Source organism: Danio rerio, chromosome 17, assembly GCF_052040795.2.
Source record: "Danio rerio strain M-AB ecotype USA chromosome 17, GRCz13ab, whole genome shotgun sequence".
In the NCBI taxonomy this organism is placed as follows: Eukaryota; Metazoa; Chordata; class Actinopteri; order Cypriniformes; family Danionidae; genus Danio; species Danio rerio.
The window spans coordinates 18,386,335-18,404,641 of record NC_141037.1 but is presented as its reverse complement, the minus strand read 5'-3'; the positions used below and the strand labels follow the sequence as shown (position 1 = coordinate 18,404,641).

At 34.8% G+C, this 18,307-nt stretch overlaps 1 protein-coding gene and 1 long non-coding RNA gene across 30 annotated transcripts in view; both read left to right on the top strand.

Annotated features, from left to right (window-relative positions):
• The window catches only part of nrxn3a (neurexin 3a), a 546,850-nt gene that overhangs the window by 254,991 nt on the left and 273,552 nt on the right, over window positions 1–18,307 (top strand). The gene's annotated exons all lie outside the window — the stretch shown is intronic.
• Window positions 11,596–15,430, top strand: LOC147833051 (uncharacterized). The gene is made up of 3 exons (XR_015513241.1): window positions 11,596–14,110; window positions 14,667–14,967; window positions 15,006–15,430. It is a non-coding gene; the product is annotated as an uncharacterized LOC147833051 (long non-coding RNA).

Here is an 18,307-nt window from a genome sequence, read left to right as displayed (position 1 = left end):
ATGGATACAGCGAGTGTTTTTGTCCTTGAGGATTCTTATTGAAGTGTCAAATATAGCAATAAGAGTGCAGGGTTTTGTGCACGTGTAGTTGAATAAAGAAGAGTGTTTGGTGTTTTTCCGTTCTGCACATTACTCTGTCATGAAAAAAAAAAAAAAAAAACATGGTACACTGAAAAAAAAATAGCACCCACAATTTTCAGTCAGTTCACAAAGAAATGGCAAAGAAGCAGTGGTACTTTAAAGACAGTTGCTAACTTTTGCAATTTTAATGGATATGTAGATATTGTAAGTATAGATTTTGCATTTATTTTAGCTAAGTTGTAGTTGCTGTTTTTATAAATCTAAATTTATTTATTTATTTGTTTATTTATTTATTTATTTATTTAATATTTTTGTTTATTTTTTATTTTTATTTTAATTTTTATTTATTGATTTAATTATTTATCTAATGCAACTTAAACTATAATAAATATTACCTTGGTCACTAGCTGAAACATTGTTTTTAGTTAGCATGACAAAAATTATTTTACTTTCACGTTTGTATTGATTTAGAAGTTTTTCATTAAATATAATTTCAAGACACTCAGCTGATGATTGATTATAAATTGTGATTGGCATGATGTCTCAGAAAAGAACCCTGAGCTCATAAGATCCTCGTGCCCGGGGCTCCCTCCCATTTGCAGGGTAAGAGGGGAGTTTGAGCTAAGGTAGGTCTTGAGAACTTTCCTGATTATTTATGGCTAATGACAAATTAGAGATTGCTATAAAGAGAAATGCTGCTGATTAAGAGGTCATCTGTGGTGCCAATTTGGCTTGGTCACTTCCCCTATGTTGCATGTCTTTGGACTTTGGTAGTAAACCAGAGAACCCGGGGAAACCCAACACAAGCACGGGGGGGACATGTATACTCCGCACAGAAACGCAGACAAGCCTGGTAATGACTTGAACCACTGTCATTCTTACTGTGAGGCAACAATGCTAACCACTGGGCCGCTGGAAAAGGAAAAGGGGGAAGGAGTAAGGGTGAAAGGGGGGATTCTTCAAGATGAAGATAACTGAGTTAAGAAACTCTGTTTATTTAGAAATCATCCGATTGGTGAATCATGTGTTAGCTAATGCGGGACCAGCTGTGGTCAAGCATAAGCATGTGATCCTCTTGAAATTAGTTTATAAATAAACTTATCAATGCTCATTCATCATTAAATATAACTATAGCATTAAAACATTTAATGTACATTCATTTATTGAATTTAGTTGGTTTGCTAATTCAGTGCTTTGCTAATGGTCTTGGAAACTAGCTAATTAATATGATTTTTTAATTTATTTAACACTTATTTTAGGTATCAAACTATGTAGACAAATTTAAAACAAAAACATCATTACATTATTAAAAGGCCAGAAAGTAAAAAAAAAAAAGTCTAACTATTTGAAAAATACAATATCTCAGTGAAACTAACATAGCACATGTTGTAATTTATGCATTTTTAAATTCAGCATGACTTTTTACTCAAAGCATTGCATAAAAAGGCAGCTCGCTGTTAATTGTAGAATGATTGAAAGTGCAGTATTTGAGCATGAAGCTGGTATAGAGGCTCAGCAGGTCATGCTTTGGCAGCTCAATCGGCAGGGTGAACAGACACACAGAAAGGTGTCACGTCACACTTCACGCATTTACACTGGTAGATGAAGAGTTATCTGATATGGTGTGAATGTTGGCCGTGATTCTTTTATACACCACAGCCAGAGTGATATTAAAGCAATAGTCCATGAAAGCCAGAGCCATGCAGTTGCTTTTCCATGGTTTTGAGGTGTTGTTTGGCAGGATGCGTTCATTCTTAACTGTGTAGAAATCACTTCAATGGTGTGTTGTTTTTGTAAAACAGCTGCAACGGCAGTAATTTAAACTATTAGCTGGCTGTTGCTGTGTATTATTTCTTTCTGGTAGACGTCACATTAACATTCAAAGTTTGGAATAAGATTTTATTTTCCCTTGAAATTAAATGAATGCAATTTTAAAAGTTTTATTCAGCAAGTGTGTGTTACTAATAGCAATACTGCTTCCAAATAAACAATGATAGATTGGATATGTGTTCTTAATCATATTATTCATGTAGAATATGATTAATTTATTGATTTTTGGCACAACAAAATACTGCTGCCTTACATTTTTAGTTGAATCAAATTTACTTTTCTAGTCATCTCAACTTACATCAATCAAACAGACTGATGTATTACGTTAAACTTTGTATAACTTAAACAAATTAATTGAAACCTGATTACCTTATTAAAATAAGTTAAAGCAACATAAAAATAGTTGTTTTCTTGAGAAATATTTGTTGTCAAATATTTGTTTGTTGTTGTGAAAAGCTAGTTTTGCCTGTCTGGTTTCCAGTGTTTTCCAAAATATGCTGACAACGTTTCTGGTGTGATCAGATTGCTTCGTAGCTCACCTTGTAAGGTCTCATCGAATCTAGTGAAGCATGGCTACACAAAAAAGATAAAAGAAATGTGAAATCAAGGCAAAACTATGCGGTTGCAGTGCACTTTTCCTTACTTTTTACATTTATAAAAAAAAATACCTGTTGGGTTTACACAGTTTTAGGTCAGTGGTTCTATAGGTAACCAGTATGACACGCCATCTTGTTAATATGTACAAGAAGGAAGTGTTTCTGAAATGTACTACAAAACGTGCCGTAAGAAATGTATTTCAAATTCACAAAAATGATAAAAGCTCTCTAGTGGATTTGTCATCCGAAATGTGCAACAAAATGCACCCGGAGCAATGTTTTGCACCCTAACCATTTATTTCCAATAGGTCTGAGCTGGGAAATTTATGTTTTTATGTAGTATTTGGTTCTAGCTGACAAATGATTTGTGGGGTACAGTTCAAACAAGACACTCTGTTTGACTTTTGGTTTGTTCGATGATGTGTCTTAGATGTCATTATAGGGTTACTAAATTGGTAGTGGTTCAATGTTTCGTCGACCTGGCAGAAAAAGGTTGCAATATCTCACCATCTAGTTGCAGTCTGGAGCCCTGGTTCATGCCACTGTCATTTACTTAGGTCACTTTTTGACTATTTTTGGTTGGGTTTACAAGGTTTTAAGTCGGTGCTTCTATAGGTAACTAGTTTGACAAACCCTGCCATCTTGTAAATATTTACAAGAAGGAAGTGTTTCTAAAATCTACAGCCAAACGTGCCGTAAGTAAATATTTCAGATTCACAAACATTTAAACAGTGCCTCTAGCTGATTTTTCATCCGAATTGTGCAACAAAATGCATCCGGAGCAACGTTTTTCATGTTTTGCAAAAAAAAAAAGAAAAAAAAAAACACATGTATTTCCAATAAGTTTGAGCTTGTTCTTTTAAATTTAATGGATTTATAAAATGAAAGGCTTCAATCCTGATTGCTGTTGTGTTTCAGCTGTTTTACTTTTCAGTGTTGTGAAGAATAATACTGCTGTTCCATTTGGCTTAAACTAGATTAATTTGTGGTTTGTATTTTATAGCTTTGTAACAAGCTCTAACAGTACTGTTCAAAGGTCATGTAAAAGATTTGTCTAGTCTAGTGATACTTATTTAATTTTAGCTGATAAATGATCTGTGGCTTGCACAGATCAAACAAGACACTCTGTTAGACTTTTGGTTTGTTCGATGATGTGTCTTAGACGACATCTGATAGAAAACGGTTGCAATATCTGACCATCTAGTTGCAGTCTGGAGACCTAATTCATAAACATTGTCATTTACTAAAGTCACTTTTCAACTATTTTGCCAAAACTTTTTGAGAAATGTTGAGTATGGTTTCGGGATTTTTTTCCCACATAAGCCTGAAGCGGCATGGCACCATGCTGAGCCGTATTGGTAGATGGATTGGTAGAGAGCATGTGAGTGACATCATCATCCTGTTGCTTGGCTGGCAGCTTCTCCAAAGCTGGCTAAGCAGAAGCACACTATTTATTTCTTCATATTTTGCTACAAGTAAATATTAGAAAAAAATTGTACCCAAAAGCTATGATTCGGCCTTATAGTGGAAATATGGCTTAGGTTTCTGAATCAGTCACCTGTTTTGAATAAAACAATTGAATGATTGATTTAGTGATTAACACATTAAGATGCATTAATGAACTGTCGCCACCAACTGGTGGTTTTGTTCAATATTAGGTTATATCAATTGTATGCTTTTATATATTAAATAAAATTTATTTATTTATTTATTTATTTATTTATTTATTTATTTGTATATATGTGTCTTAAATGATTCAAACCCACCAAGCAAAACTATTTAATTGTTGTTATCAAATAAAAAAATCACTGAAAATGTTGACATACCTTCTTTTGTCACACCCCGGAATTTTCAGTGCATATATAATTATTTCAATTCATTATTTTGACAATGAAATGCTGTAAAGCCATTTTTAAAGGGAATAAGAACTTGGGTTATAAACATATACTGTTATGCAGACTAAATATTCAAAACAGCCATTTTGTTGGAAGCCAGACATCTTTTTTAGAGGCAGCAAAGAGCGCGGTTATGCAAGAGCAGCTTTTAGCAGTATTGCAGTGTTGCAGGAGAAGATTTGGCCAGTGCTCAAGGTTTGCCCAGAGGCCAGTTTACACCAGACACCGGCAGAGAAACTCCAGCAGACACAATCCCTATAGGCCGAGCGAAAAAAACACAGAGCTGAGAGGAACCCGAGTGAAGACGAGCCTCGAAACGTTCTTGCTCGCATGCCATATGTTTATTGAATGCATACAGTATGGTGCATCACATTGTACTTGTGCACTTCTCTGACTTTCAGCTCTCTGGGCTATGAAAAATTAAGCCGCTCCAGCGCTGAGGGGATGTTCACTAATATTGGCACACTCTTTCCCCAGCTGTTTGGCACTGATACATTGAATTATAGACAGGAAATGTAATATTCATATAGGCCAGAGCGCTGCGTTTTAATCTGTGTGATCCCGATGGAGAGCAAAGGGTGGCTCGGAGCTGGGTATTATGGGACGGTCGCTGTGGGACAGAACGTGTTTCCTGGGTGCCACATGTGGCTCATTTTATCACACGCAGCACTCGTGTGTTTTGTAAGTGTGCATGGGTGTAATGCATGATTCATGATTTACAGTTCTGCTATTCATTATTGACAGCAGGTATGAAATATTTAAGCTGGATTTCTAAATGTGCATGTTTGTGTGTTGGGGATTCTGTTTCTTTCTATTTGTTTTTATGCAAGACGCTGGCTGCAGATACTGTTCAAAACAATGCAATGGAAACCATTACATTTCACTCTAGAATAAAGCTGCTAATACAGGGATTGCTTTTAGAATAAAAAAAACTATATATATATATATATATATATATATACATACACACACACACACACACACACACACACACACACACACACACATATATATATATATATATATATATATATATATATATATATATGTATGTATGTATATGTATGTATGTATGTATATATATATATATATATATATATATATATATTTATATATATATATATATATATATATATATATATATATATATATATATATATATATATATGTATGTATGTATGTATGTATGTATGTATATATATATATATATATATATATGTATATATATATATATATATATATATATATATATATATATATATATATATATATATGTATATATATATATATATATATATATATATATATATATATATATATATATATATATGTATGTATGTATGTATGTACACACACACACACACACACACACACAAACATATATATACATCAGCTGTGTATGCCACTGAACTGAATGACACACACACACCTAGCAAATGTCCGGATGACCACAGGACTTCAAATCAGCTCCTGAGTGGACTTGTGGCTGACGCATCCTACAAGGACAGAGATAACACCACGCAGCCACAACAACCGCCGATAACGGACAAACTGCCGTCTGCGCCCTGCACACTGAGCTCAACACAGGCAGACTGTGATGCATCAGAACAGCATCAAGTCTCAGCACTCATTGATGATCCCCAGGAAAACAGCCAGGTAAACATATCTCAGCAGCCAGAAACCCCAGACCCACAGCCTCTGTCACCGGACACGTTCTCATTGTCATCTTGCTCGCCTCTCTTGGATTTTTCAAAAAAGATGGAGGAACTGGTGTGTGCTGGAACTAAACTCTCACACTCCATTGCTGCTAGCCCCCAGTTAGCAACCAAAAGTCAGCAAGCCACACGCCCATCTCTAAGCCCACCTCGCCCTACACCTAGGAAAGGCCTCAGGTCTTTGCGACAGCGCCAGGTCCCAAAAAACACCTCATCTTTAGCTGGTGAACTTAAAAACTGCCATTGATGTGTCTCGGGGGCCTGCTTAGGTAACAGTGTCTTTATCAGATGTTTACAGAACAAGCAGGAACCCAGTGTGTCTGTAGCTTTCTCTACGCAGATATGTGTCTTATTACGTGACAGAAAACCAAAGACTCTTTCAGACCGTATAGCAAATCATTCAAATCTGGTGTCTATTAAATGTATATCTGAGACTTCTGTAGTGAAAACGACTAAAACTGTTAAGTTAGCACTTCTAAACAACAAGCACATCACACCTGTCCTCAGGTCTCTACACTGGCTGCCAGTTACATTCAGAATAGATTTTAAAGTATTATTACTGGTCTATAAATCACTAAATGGCCAAGGACCTCAATACATTACAGATATGCTCACTGAATACAAACCTAACAGATCACTCAGATCTTTAGGATCATATAAACTAGAAGTTCCAAGAGTTCAGTCTAAGCAGGGTGAATCTGCCTTCAGCCACTACGCCCCTTGCTGCTGGAATCAGCTTCCAGAAATGATCAGATGTGCTCCAACATTAGGCACATTCAAATCAAGACTGAAAACACATCTGTTTAGCTGTGCCTTTACTGAATGAGCACTGTGCTGCGTCCGACAGATCGCACTATTATGTTTTTCGTTTTCTTTTTCATTCTTTTATAACCTATTTTAACTCATTTTAATTTGTTTTTATCTGTTTTTAATAATTTTTATTGTCTGCATTTTATTTTCCTAAACTTGTCTTTTTTATTCCTGTTTATGTAAAGCACTTTGAATTGCCACTGTGTATGAAATGTGCTATATGAATAAACTTGCCTTGCCTTGCCTTGCCTATATATATATATATATATATATATATATATATATATATATATATATATATATATATATATATATATATATTTTTTTTTTTTAGTATACAGTTTAAGTCAGAATTATTACCTCCCTAAATTATTAGCCCCCTTTGTTATTGTTTCCCCCAATTTCTGTTTAACAGAGAGAAGATTTTTTTTAACACATTTCTAAACATAATAGTTTTAATCACTCATTTCTAATAACTGATTTATTTTATCTTTACCATGATGACAGTAATTTAATATCTGACTAGATATTTTTCAAGACACTTTTATACAGCTTAAAGTGCCTTTTAAAGGCCTAATTAAATATATATATAGCTAAAAGGGACTAATGATTTTGACCTTTGAAATATTTAAAAAAAATTGAAAACTGCTTTTATTCCAGCCGAAATAAAACAATTAAGACTTTTTCTGAAAGAAAAAAATGTGATCACATATATATCTTAAAGTCCATTTTTCTATTTTTTTATGGTACATTTATGTGCATTAAGCTATTAAAGCTTATTTTTCTCATATTCTGTATACTTCCATTAAGCCAATTTGCAAGAATTTACTTTTTTTCTATATTATCTATATATAGCTAAATGATGCCACTCCACTGCATAAATCAATGCAGAAAATCAGCCTGCGGTGAAAGCCCGTGGCTCTGCAGTCAAGCGTGTCCTGATGCGGTGCTGTTGTCCACTGTTTGGCTTTCCTTAAATCTCCCGGATCTGGGTTTGTCCTTGAAATCGGCCGGTGCGGTGCTGTGCTGTGCTGACAGTGGCAGTGAGGGAGTCAGTCATCGGGACCATTAGCTTTAATCTGCCTTCACTGCTCTCTGACTTCACAGGTCACCAAGCTTCAGCTCTCGCCGCATCCACAACCTGCACAGACTAAGTGGCCGCTTGAATCGAGCACGTCTAAAAGGCCAGATTTCCCCCCTTTCTTCTAAGTTTTTATTGTTTGTGAAGCAGTGACAAAAGAATAGATGATTGTCTGAATCCTCTCCTGATGTGTTGAGTCTCTGGGTAGAGCTATAAACACATTCTTTATCTAACATGACTTGCATCATTTAAAAGTGGCTGCATCATAAAAAATTAAGTTTTTTGGAATAATAAATCATTGTACTTTTGTGTAAATGCAATGTTCTTAGCTAAAGTAGTTAAGGATTAATAATTAACAATAATGTTAATTTGTAGGAAAAGGTGTCTGTAAGTTAAATTGTAGTATACTTTGTATTCTGTAATGAAACAGTATAGAACTATTAATACAGTATAGAAGTATAGAAGTATAATGAGGGATTTTTAAAGATACACAAAGATACACATCTTAAGGAATCAATCCTAGTAGTTGACATTCAATTAATAATAATAATAATAATAATAATAATAATAATAACAACAACAGCAATAACATAATATTTGATTTTTCATTCTTTTTTTCTTATTTATCAGGGGTTGCCACAGTAGAATGAACCACCTACTATTCTCGCATATGTTTTACGCAGCGCATGCTCTTCCAGCCACAATCCAGAACTGGGAAACACCCCTTCACTACTACGTTCACACACACACACACACACACACACACACACACACACACACACACACACACACACACACACACACACACACACACACACACACACTCATACACTATGACCAATTTAGTTCATTTAATTTACCTATAGCCAGTGGTGGAAAAAGTACTGAAAAAACTCAAGTAAAAGTACCCGTACTTGCCCAAAAATGTAGTGCGAGTTGAGTTGAAGTTTCTGTTGTAAATATTGCTTAAAATTTGAGTAAAAAGTAGCTCTTTTAAAAGTACTCAAGAGTATTGAGTATTAGGTATTTCATTAGGTTTTTTTTTTTTTTTCATTCGTTCATTCCTTCCTGAGTTTGTTCAGTCCTTCCTTGAATCCTTACTTTATTAATTTGGTCTTTCTTTCCTTCCATTTCTTGTTCAGTCCTTTCTTCATTGGACCCTTACCTCCATTCTTAATTTGTTCCATTTAGTGATTGTTTAAGGCTGTTTGGTGATTTCAGTCATCATACAGTTGACATCCTTCATTTTCACATTAGTGACATGCAGTCATAAAAAGTCTCTGAGTCATTGCATGTATAGATTTTGGACATCTTCTTGGACACTTTTAATGCGTACAAAAGGATTTTTGTAGATTTATTTTATTTTATTTAATGGAATACATTAATAAAACTAACAATACAATACAATCATTACAAAATAAATTATTGAACAATGAAATTCATAAAGTAGTATTTAAGTATTGTTATTTTATTTCATTCTTTTTTATATACTATTTAATGGTGGGATGAAAAAAAAAACTGCAAAAAATCCCCACCGTGGAACAAATAAAGATATATCTATTCTAGATAGGGAGACTGAAAGACCTCCAGTGAATGATCTGACTGCACAGATTTTCTTTTTAAATCAGATGAACTCATTCTTAGGATACCACTAATACTGTGTTTTCTAGATCATAATAAAAACAAATTTGCATTAATTCATTATCCTTTAGTGCCATGTTTTGGAGCGTTTGTTTACAGATAGCAGATTTTGATATTAACCGCCTTTCATGCAATCCTTATCGTAGCAACAAAGCTTCCAATTAACCGGAGCGTGTGCTTTCCATTTCCTTGCGCACTGCATTAAGCCCAATAATGAATCATTGTCAGCCACATGGAGAGAGAAAATGAATTGGAGCTCGAGTCCTGGGGCGTTATTTTATGACTCTACTGTGGCAATTCAAATGGTTACATATTATTATTGAAATTATTAAGAATTATTGGGTGATAATTTGGCCGCCGTAACCTGTACAAAATATGGAGCGTCACATTACGCTTGACTAACAGGAAGAGAAATGGTTGTGAGCTCCTGTAAGAGCCGAACGCTGTATGAAACTGAAAGGAAATTAAAAAAAGAATAAAGAGTGACAGAAAATCTGTGGTGGTAAATTTAGACTAAAGGGTTACTGTAGGGATGGAAATGAAGCATGGGGCAGTGGTGGCAAAAGCTCATTTCGGGGAAATGCTTCGAGTGCAGTGGAGCTTCTCAAATCTGTCAAAACACTTGTGGATTTTGTCAAGTTTTATCTGTGTGCCGAGTGGATTGTGAACACCAGGATGCCTCTTTTCAATAGATGGCAAATTTAAACAAATGACTGTGCTTTCGCTATTATTGGGGATTCCTGGCTATTATTTTTTCCCTGCCTTTTGAGTTTCTGTACATACAGGACTTTATGATGTGTGTGTTTGTGTGTTATGCAGACTAAACGGTAACACATTTTAAAATAAAAGTCCATTAGTTCATGTATTTACTGACATGAACAAACAATTAGTAATATACTAATTACAGTATTTAATCAACGTTATTAATGTTAGTAAATGTTATTTACATTAATTTAAATCACCTTAGTTCCCAGAGATGGGTTGCGGCTGGAAGGGCATCCGCTGCGTAAAAACTTGCTGGATAAGTTGGCGGTTCATTCCGCTGTGGCGATCCCGGATTAATAAAGGGACTAAGCCGACAAGAAAATGAATGAATGAATGAATAAATCATCTTAGTTAATGTTAACTCACTGTGCATTAACTAACGTTAACAAGCACAACTTTGGATTTTAATGACGCATTAGTTAATGTTGAATTATGATTAATAAGTTATTCACAAGATTATTCATACTTAATGCTAGTAAATACATTAAAAAAAACTACTGGAACATTATTCCGAAGTGATACAGACTAAACATTATATACTGTAAATTTAACAACATCTAACAGGTTTTAGCATTTAATGCTTACAATTTACATCATTATTTTTAAACACAGTTTTTTTTTTGCATGTAAAAACTTTTTTTTCTCTCTTCAGATAGTGTTGTTTGCTATACTATTTAGAATTAAACATATTTGCTTTATATGCACTGTGTTTAACGTATAGACTTTAGATGTGGACTTTAAACATGATGTAACGCTACACCTCACTGGCAGATTTTATGGAATAATATTGATAGATTTTTTTGGGATTTATATATTTTTGGTTTATTTCTTTTATTTATCTGCAATTTAAAATAATAAATCATTTGAAATTAGAATTTAAACTAAAGGTTGCTATATTTTAAAACATTATGTTCATGTGTTTGCAAGTTGGATGTACTGTATACAGTGACTTGGCACACAACAAACAGCATTTCCAATGCATAACTTTTTTATTTAGTGGCTAATTTGTACACTGTAAAACCCAACAGTCAACTTTATCAAACAAAATGAGTGTAATTAACTCAAAGTTTACAGAAAGTTTATACTACTTATGTGAAATCATATATTTATATAACTCAGTGTTGAAAGTAATGAGTTAATTAAATACCTCATTACTTCAACTTATATGAAATAAGTTCACAGTACTCATATAGATTAGTTTTTTAACTCAAATGATTTGTAGCAATCGGTTTCCTCAAATAATTTGAGTTGCCTTAACTGATTGGGTTTTACAGTACTCAGTTGGTTTAAGTTCTCTTCATGTATTGGTTTTTACTGTGCTCAAAATGCTTCATTTACTCATATGGATTAAGTTCACAGTACTCATTAGGATTAGTTTTTGATCTTAAATGGTTTGTTGCAATCGCTTTCCTCAAATGGTTCGAGTTACCTTAATCTTTTGGGTTTTACAGTGCATGAATTGGTGCAATTTCATTTATATTTGGCTCATTCCCCAATGACGGTTGGCTTTAAGGGTGGGATTTGGGGCCACACCTCCTTTTAAAATTGTAAGATTTCATATAAATGAAACCATATAAATTACACAGACATTTTTTGAGAATATGTAAAATACATTTTCATTATGTTTTCAGATGAAATCGGGCAGGCTTTTTGGGTAGGCCTACACTTATTTTTTTTTTTTTAGTTTATTTTGCAGATCCATGTGAATGTGGTTGTGATAATGTTGACTGTATGCAAAACTTTAGCAAATACTCAAGTGCTGTTCTTAGTACATCATTTCTGTGTGACGGACTATTTCTCTGGGGTAGTCCTACAGTATAAGGAATCCTGTGGCAGCTCTTCTGCATTATTAGTCGCATGCTTTATTCAATGCACATATTTGTAGTGCTTCACTCATCTTTAACAATAGAATCCTTTAAAGCGAGCATTTTCCCTCAGAGCAGCCGGCGTGAGGAAACGTGTGCAAACCATAAGTGGATTACAGTTCTTAAAAGCCTAAACTTGTCTTCTGCTCATGAAATTTAGAAAGCTTCACAGATGCTTGAGTTCTAGGCGTGATTGTGCGCAGGAGCTTAACTAGGAATTGCACTTAGAGATCATTCTGTTTGAGCCAGAGGTAAAAACTTCCATTTGGAAAATGAAGTTGGGAAAGTTTTAACTTAGGTCACTTCTGAAATTAGCTTATGGATATGGACTGAACATGGACAACTTCTAGTCCCTTATGCCCAATATATATTTCATTAAAATGGAATGTTGCTTTGGAGTGCAGGTTTTGTGGCTAAAAAAATTCTATTGAAATATTAAACAATTGAATCAGATTGATCATAAATCAATGCATATTTTCAATTCTAACATCTATCTCAGTCATTCTCTCTTTTCTTCTTCTTTTTTCTTCAGTATTTTTCTTCAGAGTTTACTGTCACTCTTTATCTGTTAATGCATCCTGTAGCTTAAAGTAATTATTTCCCATTTTTTCTTTACAAAAATGTGGTATAAAATCTAGTTGTAAATCTTATCAGCAGTCAGTCATCTTCAAGAAGTCCAAATGAGTCTGCAAAAGTGTATAGGAGTTGTCCTGTGTATAATATGTTTTAGGAAGGGCCAGTGTTAAGGTGGAGGTGCCTAAACAAGCCATGCAAACAACATACTGTAGACTCATTCTGAACATGTAGCCCTATATATGTTTTTGGAGATCGCGAATTATGTATCCAGAGGAACGTATGGCTGCATTTTATCTTTAAAACAATTGTTACTGGGTGGTATGATGCTGCTCCCTTTCACGCTTACCTCTGTGTGCCTTCTCCGCTGTTACCTGTTTGCCCAGTGGCTCGCTCTGCTCGCTAGAGCAGAGTTGGCAGTGATGACAGGGTTCGAGTCCAGTAAAGAATGGTTCCAGAAAGCAGGTAAGACAAAAGCCTAAAAATAAAATAAACATGGTGAGAGTAATAAAAGTAAATAACAGGGTGAGAATGTGGTAAAATCTGAAAACATGGTAAAAATCAGGCTGCCGTGAGTACTTTTCTTTTTTGGAATTTTTTTTTTTTTTAAAAACACTGTCAATTGGGTTTAGGGAAGTGGGTGGGTGGGGGAATCAGTCAGTCAGTCGACAGCGGCCTCTGGTGGATTTACATGAGAGCATTAGGCACAAATGGCACTCTCGAGAGAAACTTGAGATCTCAAAAAGCATACACAACAGTCTCTGGCGGATTTGCAAAAACAAAAACGTAGCTCCTGTGACTTATTTGGCACTCTAGAAATGTATATATGGGTTCGTAATCAGAATGAGCCTGGGTTGCATGCAAATGTGGTAGATAGTTACAGACCCTGTTCAGACACTGGCCAGACAAGTTTATCAACAAAAGAGTTTCTTCAGCCTGAATGGACCCACAAAGACAAAGCACATTCATTGAGACCCTGTTTGCATTACTTTGGCATCTGCCAAGGTAATATCTCAAGGCACAAGGTTTAATATCTCACACCTGGGCTGCTAGAGTTTCAAATTAAATGACAATTCCAAAAACCATACAAGAATACACTGTTAATCCAAAACTAGATTAAATAAATTTATTTTCTCACATTTTGATCAAGCCTAGCTGATTTTACATGTATAAAAGAGGACCTATTATGCAAAAAAACTTTTTTTATAAAGGGTTTAAGCACAGTTATGTGGTAGTTTGTGTAAATATAGCCAGCAAAGTAAAGGCTGATTTATACTTCTGCGTCAAACACCGTCGTATGCTACGGCGCTGACGCATAGCCCTTCGCCGTGGCCGTCGCCGTCACTAACGTGCACCTCTCAAAAAATGTAACTACACGTCGCAACAACGCGTAGCGCAAGCTCTGTGATTGGTTGGCTTGGTAGCGCTGACGAGTCGGGGCGGGACCGAGAGCCGCGCGAATGCCGCGAACCCAATGTAGCGATTGTTTACAAGTGTTTAGTCCCATGAAGGAGCTCCGGATGAAAATTTTTGTTTTGTGTTTACCTCATAGTTAAAGCTGTTGCACGTCTGCTGGTTCCTGCCTCAAAATGAGCGAGTTTGAGTCACTTGTACAACCAGGAAGTGTTCAGGAAACGCAAAACAGAAGCGAAGAAACTCGACACAGAGAAACATTTACACTTCACTGCCAACTAGCGTTTCGGAAGTGTTAATGCAGACCAACAGAGACAGCGCGCAGAAGTATAAATGCACAGCTACACGCGTTGCCTGCGTCGTGAGTTACGCCGGTCACTTGACGCAGAAGTATAAACCAGGCTTTATGTAGAAGGGTGTAATTATAGGTATGTTTATTTTTTTATTATCACATTCAAACAGTCTGCAGAAATTTGATTGACATTTAATCTCCCTTTGTACAACATTATTTCTAATGTAACAATTTCTTCCTCATGATTATAAGCAGCTCTGAGTGATACACACACTGAAACAAAGCCATATATTGGATCAAGTTAAATAAATTACTTCAACTTTTTATACCTAAAACAATTTAGTTTTTCCAACTTATTTATTATCGAAAACCATAATAAATTTGGTGGAAGCTAATTAATTCATGTAGATGTAACATACTGGAGTAATTACTTTTCACTTTTTTACAGAGTACAAACTCAGATAACAGAAACCTAATTTATGTCTTGTAAAAAAGGGCATAATAGGTCCCTTTCGTAGTTATACCATTGCACTTACCTAGTTTTTTGTTAATTGTAAATACAAAATTGCATAAAAATATTACAATTGCCTCACACAATTTGTTATTGCTATATTACATTCAGTTCTGAAGGCACCGTTGAGTTTTAGCACATAACGAAATGCATCTGTTCTTGCTCCAACCTCAGCTTTTGTCTTATCCTATTGTTTGTTCCAGTGGGTTATTTGTCTTTCTCTTTGGAGAAGCCAAGATCTGAACAGATAAACCACGTAATTACCAATGGCTCACATATTTGGGTGGTCTGTTCGAAAGCGTTCACACCAGTGCTCAGGAAACAATTTAGCTGTTTCCATGGACTGCCCTCTCATCTTCCCTAAAATACATGAAATTAACCAACAACAACCAGAGAAAATGCAGGTGTTACACGCTGCTGGAAGGAAGGGACAAACAAGAAAATGAAGTAAGGATGAAGCAAACAGTGATGAAATCTAGAGGAGAAATGCTGAAAGAAAATATGTATTTTTTAATTTTGTTATGGAAATTAACCCTCATGTGAATTTATTATTATTATTATTATTATTATTATTATTACTATTATTATTATTATTATTATTATTATTATTATTATTATTATTATTATTATTATTATCAAATATTTCCCAAACTATGCATAACAGAGCAAGGAAATTTCTCAATATGTCCTATTTTTTTATTTTTTGTCTTCTAAAGAAAGACTTATTTTATTTATTTATTTTTGTCCTTTTTGTGGCTTTTAGTGAAGATATAATCTGCGTAGTTTGTGACTGTTGTTTTCTGAGTACTGTGAATTTATTTATTTTTTTTGTCAGATCTTTTTTTGTTTGGTTTTACCTTCAATACAGTATCAAAATATTCGATTCTGGAAGCAAGCACTGTATTTACAGTAGGACTAATTCAAGTACAAAACGCTGTATCGTTGCTCTAAGATGCACAATTGTTCTTCTCTCACTGTCTGGAATTATTTTTGTTGGCTAAATAAAAAAAAAAAAAACACAACAGTGTCTAAAATGTAAACTCTAAAATCTAAAATCATACTGTTAAATAATACTGGGTTCCACACAATCGATTTGTGTTGAGACAACATGAAGGAATTAAGTTAACTCTTTGATTTATACAAAATTAAGTGGATTAAAATATAACAATTATAAGATTAAAAAATTACCATAAAACAAATAGGCTGTCTAAAAAAAACTCAATAATTGTTGTTTCAGCTTATTTTAAATAAGTAGTTTGAACAAACAGCAGTTAAATTTTTTTTGAGTGTATTCTCAAAATCAAAATCATATTAATACATCAGAATTTTTGGCTGATACTGATAATTATTAACTTATTAATAACTATTATCTATTTATAAGTGGGTAACAATATAGGCTGGTAATTGTAAACCTTCATATTTTAATGTCAATTGTTCTGAACCTGATTATGAAAAAAAACAACAACTAACAATTAGGTTATCTTTTATTTTAAAAACTAAAACTTCAGAAAGCAAGGAAACTGTTGCATTTAAATCTTTGATTTGGCAAAATGATTTACAAATTGCAATCCTGTGTTCCATTAGCAAAATCTTTACAGTGTTAAATTAAATTTTGCAATATATCATAATGAAACTCTGGTTTACCTGGTGGAAATCATTCATTCGTTTATTCATTTTCCTTCAACTTAGTTCCTTTATTCATTAGGGTTCGCCATAGTGGAAAAACCACCAACTTATGCACCAAGTATGCACTAATACATTATGGCTAATTTAGTTTATTCAATTCACCTATAACACAGGTCTTTGCACTGTGGGGGAAACCATAGCACCCGGAGGAAACCCACGCCAACATGGGGATAACATTCAAAGTCCACACAGAAATGCCAATTGACCCAGCTGGGACTCAATCCAGTGACCTTCTTGCTGTGAAACATCATTTTTAACCACTGAGCCATGATGGAAATTATTATTATTATTATTATTATTATTATTATTATTATTATCAGCTGTAATAAATATGTACAATCATTTTGTTATTGGTTTGATGAAAATACATTTTTAATAACGATAAATTTGATAACGATTACATGATTAAAATCACCATTCTGGCAACCAATATAAAAAGCTTCTCTATTTATGTAGTTTTTAAAAAACCTTCAGAGAAAGAAAAAAAAAAAACCCCAAACAAGTATAGATATAAAAAAATAAAGGAAGGAGCTGCTATTTATGTCTTTCTGGTGTTAAACTATAGTGTTGCATGTTTCACCTGTGAGCTGAGCTCTGCCCTCTTTTCACCATCTGTGGAGTATCATTTGGTAAAGCATGCAGATGACACCTATCATACATAAAACAGCTTATACAAACAAATATGAGAGTTTAAATTCCTCTAAATAGCTGAAAGTTTTGACGCTGAAGTGTCACTTTCAGTTTAGACGTCTTTATCTGCCACGCACGTATGGAAATGAGGATATACACCGACATAATAGAAGATGAGAATAGATGAGGATGCCGAGCGACTGAGGATTGGATGTTCTCCAGGTTTGCGGTAGAAAGCAGAAGATAGAGACAGAAGAAATAGGAAGAGCGCGTCTAGCGGGATCTAAAAGGGGAAGAACACAATAGGTAAATCAGTGACAGACAGCTCGGTATAGACGCAGAGGGAGCGAAAGATAAAGAAACAAGAACGCTACAGTACAGCTTCTCAGCGCGTGCCTCTTTTGGGAGAAAGACGCATTTAAATTTGGCGAGTGGCTCTTGTTGGTCTCGTCCTGCCTGCCATGATCCGCTCCATCATTTAAACTCTCAAGGTAAAGAAAATGTCAGTTCCAGCAGTGAAATTGCATTCGGAAACAAGTTCATAGCCCGCATTGAGAAGAGTAGCTTCATTCTGCGGCAGTCCAATCTGTCCCCCATAGAGACTTTCTCGCTGGCAGGTCTGGTGCCAGACACTCCCGGATTGGCCATGATGCCTTCCTCTCCTAGCTGTTGATTGTGCATTATCAGTGCCCCTCACACACCGAAAATTACATGTAGCACCAGAGGTGGTCATGACAATGATAGCTGGTTTCCATGGCAATCAAAGGACCTATTGGAAAGTGGCGAGGCCTGTCGCATTGTGATAATAGCTCCACTCATTTCGCTCTAATTGAAAAAAAAAAAAAGGGTTCCACCTCCAAAAACTGTCTTTCTCTCATTTTAGAGCTAAAGCAAGGTAAATAGGCTGGTGGAACGCCCCTTAA